Below are 9680 nucleotides of genomic sequence, written 5' to 3' on the forward strand. Positions count from 1 at the left end.
TTTTTTTAAAGAAAAATCGTGAAAACATGTGCAACTCTTTGAATGTATATATATATATTTTTTTAAAGCTAGCCTTTGTAACTCGAATCTTTGCTTCTGGGCATTCTACAAATGTCTTCTAAATCCTAAACAGTTTTTTTTCCCCAGAAGCAAAGAATTGAGTTACAAAACGTTCGCTTTAAACGTTAGCTTGCTGCTTATCAGAAATGGAAATTCTAAAATAGAATGAAGATATTTTAAAATGTGTTTTCCTGCACGGAAATGACGAACAGATGACTGCTTCCGTTCTCGGATTTCGGGATGTGTAGTTCCAGATAGTGGTGTGGGGGAAAAAATCGATACGAATCGCGATTCTCATGTTGGACGATTCAGAATCTATTCTCATTTTCCAAAAATCATTTATTTAAAATGTTGTTCTTTTTTCCAGTATTTTTGTATAATGACATTTTTGAGAAGTGCCGAGTTCTGGGCTGAATCTTTTTTAATCGAATCGCTTGTTTCGGAAAAAACTGAATCGTGACCCCAAGAATCGGAATCGGATCGTGAGATGGCAGACGATTCCCAGCCCTAGTTCCAGACGCTATATAGCATTCGGAGATTATGGAATAGTGTCTGGCTACGTGAGACTACTTGGAGAGAACGGAGCATTCAGCATTGTTTAATGGCTTTGACAATGTTTTTTTTTTCTTCTCAAATTATACAGTATCACATGACCGAAAAAACTATGTATGTGTTTGCGGCAAGATCTGCAAAAATCACACAGGGCTGCGAACCCACCAACGCTGGACTGGATGTGGAGGTGGGAAAATGTAGCGATTCTTGGCTGCGTCGTGATGTGGAGTCCGGGGACCCCCTGGGGTCCTTGGGAGGGTACCAGGGGGTCCCCAGCCAAATTAGTTAATATATATAGCGTCACAATCATCTCAACTTATTTATACAATCATCTCAACAACTATACATTTATATTTTGACTATTCAAAAATGGCAGATCTACAAGCTGGCAGTGCATCAATTGATTAACTCCAATTGCTGGGGGTCCGCGGCCAAATACATATGATTTTGTGAGGAGGACCTTGACATGGAAAAGTTGAAGCACCACTGATATAGCAACACACTGTTAGGATTTAGAGATAACATTTTTGAGTGGTGCCGAAGGCAACCACTCCTATATCTGGCTTTGTCCGTGTGTATGTATGTATGTATGTATGTCTGTCCGCAAACATTGATGACAACATCAATACGGGGGTCAATACGGGGCTCTTCAAAGGCACCACTCACTTCACACAGGGTGTGATTTTTAGATATGTATTTGGCTGCGGACCCTCAAAATATTTTGTTCCAGGGACCGCCCAGATGCAAAGATTTCAGTTAAAAAAATTTATATATATATATATATATATATATATATATATATATATATATATATAATAAAAAAAAAAAAATCACAGCCAGCGTGAAGTGATCGGTGTTGTCATCACAGTGATGGAAGCTCACTTTAAGTGCATAGTCCTATTTAGGTTATTAGGTTATTCATTTCATCATGTGTCTCGCTAGCAAATCACAGTGCTGAATAGAGTCAGCCAATCACAGTACAGCTAGGGGTGTACTAATGTAGAGGGGTGTGCTATTATGAGCCAATCACAGTACAGCGAAGGCTGTACTAATGAGGTGTCCCAACCCCACTTATAGGAGCGGCTACACCGCTCAAAAAAATCTAAGATTTAGTTTCGCACATGGTTGTGTATTACAGTACATACAATTCATATCAGGGGATAATATTTCATTTAACCTAATACACCCAGGAGCAAAAAGGAGCAGGAAGAAGAATACATTCTTATTAATACCTGCCCCCTATTCAGTTTAAAAAATATATACTTAATGACCGGCGCATACAACCAGTACTTGCACTAAAATGCAAATCAAGTAAGCTCAAATTTCATATCACACACACCATACAGTAAGAACTCCTGTAACTTATTTATAAAGCAAAAAAAAAAAAAAAAAAATTCAAAAACCGATACCGATATTTTCCCGATATCAATTTTTATGCTAATATCGGCCAATAATATCGGGAGGCCGATAATATCGGACATCCCTAATGTATAGAAAACAAAAAAGAGATGACACCAAAGTCAAATCCTTTCCTATTTGTCGTCTTCATATTGTCTAGCTATTTTATTTTTATAACATGTTTTTAAATTGATAAATATTTGTACAACCCATTGATTGATGATGCTGTAACTGTATTTATTTTCCTTTTGTAGCCGCCGGCGGAACAGCACAGGCCAACGCTGCGAATGCCTCGCCCCAGTGGCTCCTGTAAGTCCCTCAGCTTGTCACACCATTAATAGGCTTCTATGCACAACAGCCATTTTGGAAAGAAATTGGGTCTCGTCTTACTTCCTTCACAGGTGTTACCAATGATACTAATGAAGGCTCTGTTCCATTCTGGTCAGGGTGCTGATATCGTGCATGTTGGCTCACTAGAAACACTCCATTTTGGTTCCCAAATGGCCCCTTATGGTGGGTGTGTAACTCTGAAAGTGTACAAATGGAACCAAATGGACCCTTTACGGGTCCATTTGGTTCCATTTGTACACTCTCAGAGTTATGGCAGACATTGGGCGTCCTTGAAAATAAGACAACCACTATGCCACACTAAATGGAACAGAGCCTTAATTAGTATCATTGGTAACACCTGTGAAGGAAGTAAAGAAGGGGCCCAATTCATTCCCAATATGGCTGCTGTGCATAGAGCCTATTCATTTATCTGTCTGTTTTTCATTGAGTTTTCCAACAAGGTTCTCGTTCATCCCGTCTTCCTAATATGCGAGCCAACCTACAGAACATTGATGAAACTAATTTAACCAGGAATGCCTCTGTGTAACCACTTTAACCATTATTTTGTACTTTGGTTCAAAAATAGCAGATGTACAAGCTCATAGTGCGGCACTAAGTGCCGCGCTTTGAGCTTGTAGATCAGCTATTTTTGAAAAATCATGAAAATGTGTGCACAACTTTGAATATATATTATTTTAAAGCGAACATTTTTAACCTCAATGCTTTACTTCTGGGGGGTCACTGGAACAAAATATTTTGAGATGGGGTTCCGTGGCCAAATACGTTTAAAAAAAAATAAATGTAAACCTAGGATTTAGAAGACATTTGAAGAATCCCCAGAAGCAAAGATTAGAGTTACAAATGTTTGCTTTAAGAAATATATATTCACAAATGTCAACGAGGTCATTGTGACCTCGTTGACATTTGTTTTTTGATGTTTGAAAGTGGCATGTCTCACTCAGAGAAATACAGTGTTTACAATGGTAGGAAAAATTTGTTTTTTTTCTCCGTTTCTTTTTTAACATTGGAGTGGATGGAGCATTAACTTTTTGAAAATCTTTTTCTCCTAGTTCCTTTGAGATAAAAAAAAAATACCCCAAAAAAAAATGTTTTTTAGGTGACGTCAAAAGACCTCATTGGCACTAATGGCACACTGAAACGGCCGTCAAAAGGCATCATTGGCACTCAATGAGTTAATTTGAGGTTGACTAAATCTAATCTCTTATAGTATCAGACTGAGGAAGTTTGTTTTTTGAGTATGAATCACATGAACTGAATGTGAATTTGTGTTTCAAATGAACTCCAGTTTTAACTTAACAACTTAAACCCTATATACACTGTGACGCTTGTAGATCAGCTGTTTCAGCTAAATATTCCACCAAGACATTAGCGGTTAATGTGGGCTTCTGCATTGTTCATCATAAGTGATTAGTTAAAAGACCACACTCTCTGGGCTCTAAATGAGTTTTTGGCGTTCAAATCTCAACCAATCAATTTACCACTTAATTGATTGTAAAGGGACTACACCATGAATTTTAACTTTTTCTTCTTTTTTTGTGTGTTTTTGGTCTCCCCTACCTCTCTTCTATCCCCAAAAATACCCCAGTTTGAACACTCAGGCTTTCACAGCAAATCTGGGGTTTTCTGTAAATTGGTCTCAAAACAGGCCAAACTGATTTGGTCCCTGACGTCACGTCAGGGTAAAATCCCTCCCGTTTATCAGTTCCAACCCCCCAAAAAAAAACAAAAACGTTTTCAACACAGAACCAGGAGATAACATGCATACAAACTGCCTCAATAGCGCCCCAAACAGGACAATGTGGTATTGCAGGTGAAAGTGCTTTATAAGCCAGAGAGAAGTTGGTTGGAATGAGTATATCTGAGGCTTGATTTAGGCTCAAACCTTTTGAAAAACGTTTGAGGGACATAAACAATATGAAATTCAATATTATTATTATTTTTTAAATTCATGGTGTAGTCCCTTTAAGTTTTGATTTTATGAACTATCTTCATATATTTGGTCCTCACCAATGAAATGCTGCCATCACATAAGAGATGGCAGCATCTTTCTATTAGGTCTGTGTCTCAGAGGAGGGCAGAAAGGGCCGTTGAGAAACCTGCCTACCAATGACATCATCGGTAGGCAGGTCTGGTCATTTCAACCTTTTTTTTATTTTAAAGCCTCCTTTTTTTTCTTCTTTTTTTCAGTTAACTAAACTGTTCTCGTTGTAGTTTTACTTAAAGGGATATTTCACTTTCAAACATGTTTGCTCAAGTTTTTTTGAGCACCCCAAAACGTTTTTTAAAGTTGCTTTATTCAGTATTTTGATGTTCATTTTATCAGACACGCCCCCTTCCTAAACAAACCCATTATAACTTCAAACTCCATTTCAACCATGTTAGATTCATTAAACACCCATCCTTGGTTCTGGTGACTGACCTTGTCATTCTAATGAGTTAGGCCAGGTACACACTGCAGGACATTTGGTCCGATATTGCTGTCGCCGACCTTTTTTGGCGCTCGCCGACAAAACCTCCCGATCTGACGCAGATCGGCGTTTGATCGGCAAGATAATGCTCGCTGTGTGTGAAAGGCTCCACGACACGATGTGGCCGCGATTCTCCGCTCTGCGACGGCTTTCCGACCGTTTTCAGATAACTAAACTGTTAGATATTCAGATGCGTCCCAGACAGGACTGAAAGGATCTGCGACCAACTTGCTGTACGCTACAGCCAATGAGAGCACATTACAGCCACCGTGGCTACGGAAGGTCTGTGGACCTGACCACAACAAACACATCCCCCGCATAGTTACCGTCCAGTCCTTTATTAAGTTAAACATTATTACAAAACAGAATGAAAGTGAGCGAGCGTGCTCAAAGGGGGCCGGGGCTGTTTATTTGAGACTATTGCACAGAGATAGAGAGAGAGAAAGACACAGAGAGCGAGCGTGTGTGTGTGTGTGTGTGTGTGTGTGTGTGTGTGTGTGTGTGTGTGTGTGTGTGTGTCGGTCGCCAGATTTTGCGAGAGAAATAAGCAACCAGGTTTGTGAAAACAAGCCCAACAAAAGCGACTATGAGCACTTTAAGACTATATACAAATACATTGGATACTTGAAAATAGACGATCTACAAGCTCACGTTGTAGATAGGCTATTTTTAAAGAAGACATTTTGGGGGGGGATGTGGAATATTTACAAAATCCACACAGATCTTGAATGGGGGTCTATGGCACAACATGTTTTCAGAAGGGGGAGGTCTGCGCCTCTGTGGACAATTAATTATTATTATTAATTTGGGGGTCCTTGCCATGAAAATGTTTGAGAACAACTGGTTCAAACAACATTAGGAAACAAGGCCAAAAAAGCAACTACACTTTCAAGCAACTTTACAGAAAAACGATCCCAAAGTCGCTTATAATAAGCAAACATGGCAACTCTGCCACTGATCGCTTCTGCGCTCTTGACGAGCGAGCGAGAGAGAGAGCGAGAGAGGGGGGAGAGAGAGAGGGAGAGAGGCATATCACGGGATACGTCGATTAAAATGAATTGGAATAAACACAAATGTATGTATTGGGTCTGACTCTGGAGATAGCATCCTAGTGAACTATCCTACAGTGTGTCAGCCCTTGTCGGGGATCAATCGTGTTGTGAAGACCACAACGATATTATGACAGCCGATTTCAAGAAATAAACTCCTGCAATGTGTTCTGCTTAACGATCAGATGACTCCCCGACCACTTTAAGGTCCTTCAGTGTGTACCTGCCTTTAGGGGGTTACTTCTTTCATTAATATTTTATAATGTTTTTTGGATGTTCTTTGGTTTTTTATACATAAATCTTCTGAGATGAAAGCAAAATTTGCTATAAGAGGACATTCAAGTGAATACATTGAAAAAGCATACTCCTTAGCTTTACAGAAGCCCCGGTCGGAGCTATTAAAGAAAACAAAAAAGAAGGAGAAAAGATTTTCTGTCACATGTGTTACTACGTTTTCCCCTCATTCATACAAGTTGAAAGCCATTTTTAAAAAACACTGGCATATTTTAAACTCAGATACAGAATTGGCATCACTGTTCAAGTATCCTCCTTTATTCTCCTTTAAACGGGGAAAAAACCTGAGAGACCGGTTAGTTCATTCAGACTACCAGTCTCCTAAGGTTGTCTTAAGACAGACACGTTTGTGTCCTCTTCCTATGGGGAACTATCCCTGTGGCAATTGTGCCCAGTGTGGCAACACGCACAAGACCACATTTTTTAATCATCCTCATACAGGCAAGAAGTTCAAAATCAACAGCATTATTACTTGTGTGTCAACCCATGTTGTATATCTAATCAGATGCCCGTGTGGTTTAGCATATGTTGGTAAAACTAAAAGACAGCTAAAACAGAGAATGAGTGAACATAAAAGTTCCATACGTAGGAATGACAGAGATTATCCTGTTGCTGTCCATTTCAACGATTGTAAACATGACATCTCTACTTTCCGTTTCATTGGCATAGAACAAGTCCCCCTACCAAGGAGAGGTGGTGACCATGATCATCTACTTAAACAGAGAGAAGCATACTGGATATTCACACTTCAAACACTTCACCCGAAAGGGCTTAATGATGAATTCTTATTGAATGTAATGTTGTAACTTCGTTGCCTGTTTCTGTGTAGTTGTTTTCCTATTATTATTATTATTATTATTTTCCACTCTTATTTGGAGTAGGACCTTATGATATGATTACTATTGTTGATTTCCTTTTTATTTTATTGTTTGGTATGTTTTTGATTTTGGTATGACTTTTTTCCTGTGTATTATTGTCATGAGTTATTTTCAATAATACATGTATAGGATTTTCTAAGGCACTGTTACTTTAACAAAAGTCACATGACTATTTTAGGACTCAGGTGTCTGAATGAATGATCACATTGACCTCTTTTGATTGGCTGTCATAGCCTCAGAAAGTATAAAATGTTTGTCAACCTGTCTATACCCCAGCTTGAGAAAGGTCCGAAGGGACCGAAACGTTGCTCTTTTAAATTAAACTCTGAACAAAGCAAGCAGCTGTGTGCGGGCCTTATCTTTTTATTAAGATTTTTTTGAAGTATACTTTCTGTGACCAACGCACCAACTAGAGAGGAACCGGGTGTGCGGAAGCCTTCTCCTTACAAATAATGTTTTTTGGAAAATTATATTTCTTTAAATGGAAAAAAGTATTTAGAAAAACATGGCCCCCTCACGTATTAGAAGGACGATATCAGTCGCCAGAACCTAGGGCGGTGTCGCCAGAACCTAGGGCGGTGTTTTTAATGATTCTATCATGGTTAAAATGGAGTTTTGAAGTGAGGCCGTGTCTGATAAAATGAATATCTAAATACCGAATCACTTAAAAACTGTCTGGGGTGCTCACAAAAGCCTGAGTAGACATTAAAATGACCCCAAACATGTTTGAAAGTGAAATATAATATAATAACCGTGATGTGATGTTGTTCCCTTAGGCCTCATCCTCTGAGTTACTATTACCCATCGCTGTCTGTCAACATAACGGTGAAACACTGGTAAGTGAGTGTATCCCATTATAGTCCGGCAAGTGGTAAATGTGTTTTGTTTTTTTCATTGGTCCAAAATATTGTCTATATACCGTACATGCATCCATGAAACCACCTGCTGAACAGCTGTCAGCATTGGGCTTTTTTCACGATTATTTAGAAAAAATAGCAGATCTACAAGTTCATAGCCGCGCTATGAGCTTGTATATCTGCTATTTTCGAATAGCCAAAGGAATCTAAAAATGACAGTCGGATGCTTTCCCGGTCTCAATGGGTTAACTGCATCCTCCTTCAGAATTTCCACATCATGTTGATGTGGGACTCCTTTGTGATCAATCCCACAGCACCAGTTCCTGATCTGGGAGCTCATTTGGCAGATGTTAATCTCTTTTATCTCCTGATAGATGATAACCTAGTCAGTAAAGTCAGATGATAACTGACTTTACTTGAGTACATCATGTTGATTGCAAATATTCAGAACATGCATTTGTGCTAGCCTCTGTCATCACTATAACATCATTCTACGTATTAAAATATCAGCAAGATGGATTTTTGGAGGTACAGCACAGCTATCATTCCCATGTATTCTAATAAAGTTACCTGATTCTGAAAAATGCTCAAAGGTCAGCAGTTAGTAATTTGTTATTAAGGCATTGAATGACCTGAAACCACCTTTAAAAAAATAGTATACCCCCCTCCTGTTCCTGTTGGACTTTAATTGGCCAATTAATGGTTAATTATGCTAATTACTCAACTCTTAGAAACAAAGTTGAATATCATACACTATGCCTATGGATTAGTGGAAATGTGTTGGACCCAGAAATGTTGTTTTCTATTTACTTATTATTGAAACGTAGTCTATTTCTGTAATACATAGTTATGGTCACATATACCCCCCTATATAGAAATAATTGCCCAATGCTGGTCAGCAGGTGGTTTCATGAATGTATGTAGGCTATATAGACAACATTTTTGACCAATAAATAAAACAAACTATAGACCACATTTCCCACCTCAGCGGCTGCCGGACTATTAAACATCACTGCTACCTGGTGTGCACGGTGTATCCCGTTAATTGGTTGGTGGATGTGTGCATCAAAAGCAGAGGCAACCAACCCTGATTGCATTACTGTTATGCCTATCATTATTAGCCATGTCCGTTACAAGTATATGTGCTGAAATAAATGGCCTGTGTTGTTTTGTCCATAGATGGCTGCTTGGTTCCTTTGTCCCTGGAAGTGTCGGTCCCTGATGGTACAATGAGGCGCGTCACCTAGCCTGTTCACGGTGGCCTCACGCCAAAAGCCTCACCCACCATCGTACCTCCCAGTCTCTTGTGGAATATTGGACTGGGGTGCAATGGGGGAGACTTGCACTGGGGTGCAATGCACTTTTAAAAGGCTGTATTTTCTTTTTCTACATTGTCTTTTGTCATTTACTGTACTTTTTTACATATGTTTAATAAACTATTTAAATAAATCACCTTTTGAGCATAATTTCAGACTCTAAACTGCCAATTTTGCAGGAAGTATTTCCATTGTTGCATACATTCCTCTTAATCTACAAAGGAATGGGGGACTTGAAATCAAAGCTGTCAGAACAGACCTGATGTATGTACATAGTGAAGTATTAACAATTGCAAATATACATTAGTAATGTAAGCGTCGGTTAACATTATTTAAATTTATTTTTTTCCTAAAAGACTAATGCTAAGTTTGCTAACCCTGACAACTGTTAACCTCCCTATGTGTTAGATGGCCACACTCCAAGTTAACGTTACAAATTTGATCCCCATAACTTTCC

At 38.9% G+C, this 9680-nt stretch overlaps 1 long non-coding RNA gene across 1 annotated transcript; it reads left to right on the forward strand.

The window, feature by feature from the left end:
• The first annotated feature begins 756 nt into the window (after positions 1 to 756).
• On the forward strand, positions 757 to 9183 carry LOC311056335. Its single transcript, XR_014601868.1, has 4 exons — positions 757 to 799; positions 2265 to 2319; positions 7827 to 7886; positions 9087 to 9183. It is a non-coding gene; the product is annotated as an uncharacterized lncRNA (long non-coding RNA).
• The last annotated feature ends 497 nt before the right edge of the window (positions 9184 to 9680 follow it).

Source organism: Gymnoscopelus microlampas (genome assembly GCF_963454915.1).
Source record: "Gymnoscopelus microlampas genome assembly, chromosome: 2".
Taxonomy (NCBI): domain Eukaryota; kingdom Metazoa; phylum Chordata; class Actinopteri; order Myctophiformes; family Myctophidae; genus Gymnoscopelus; species Gymnoscopelus microlampas.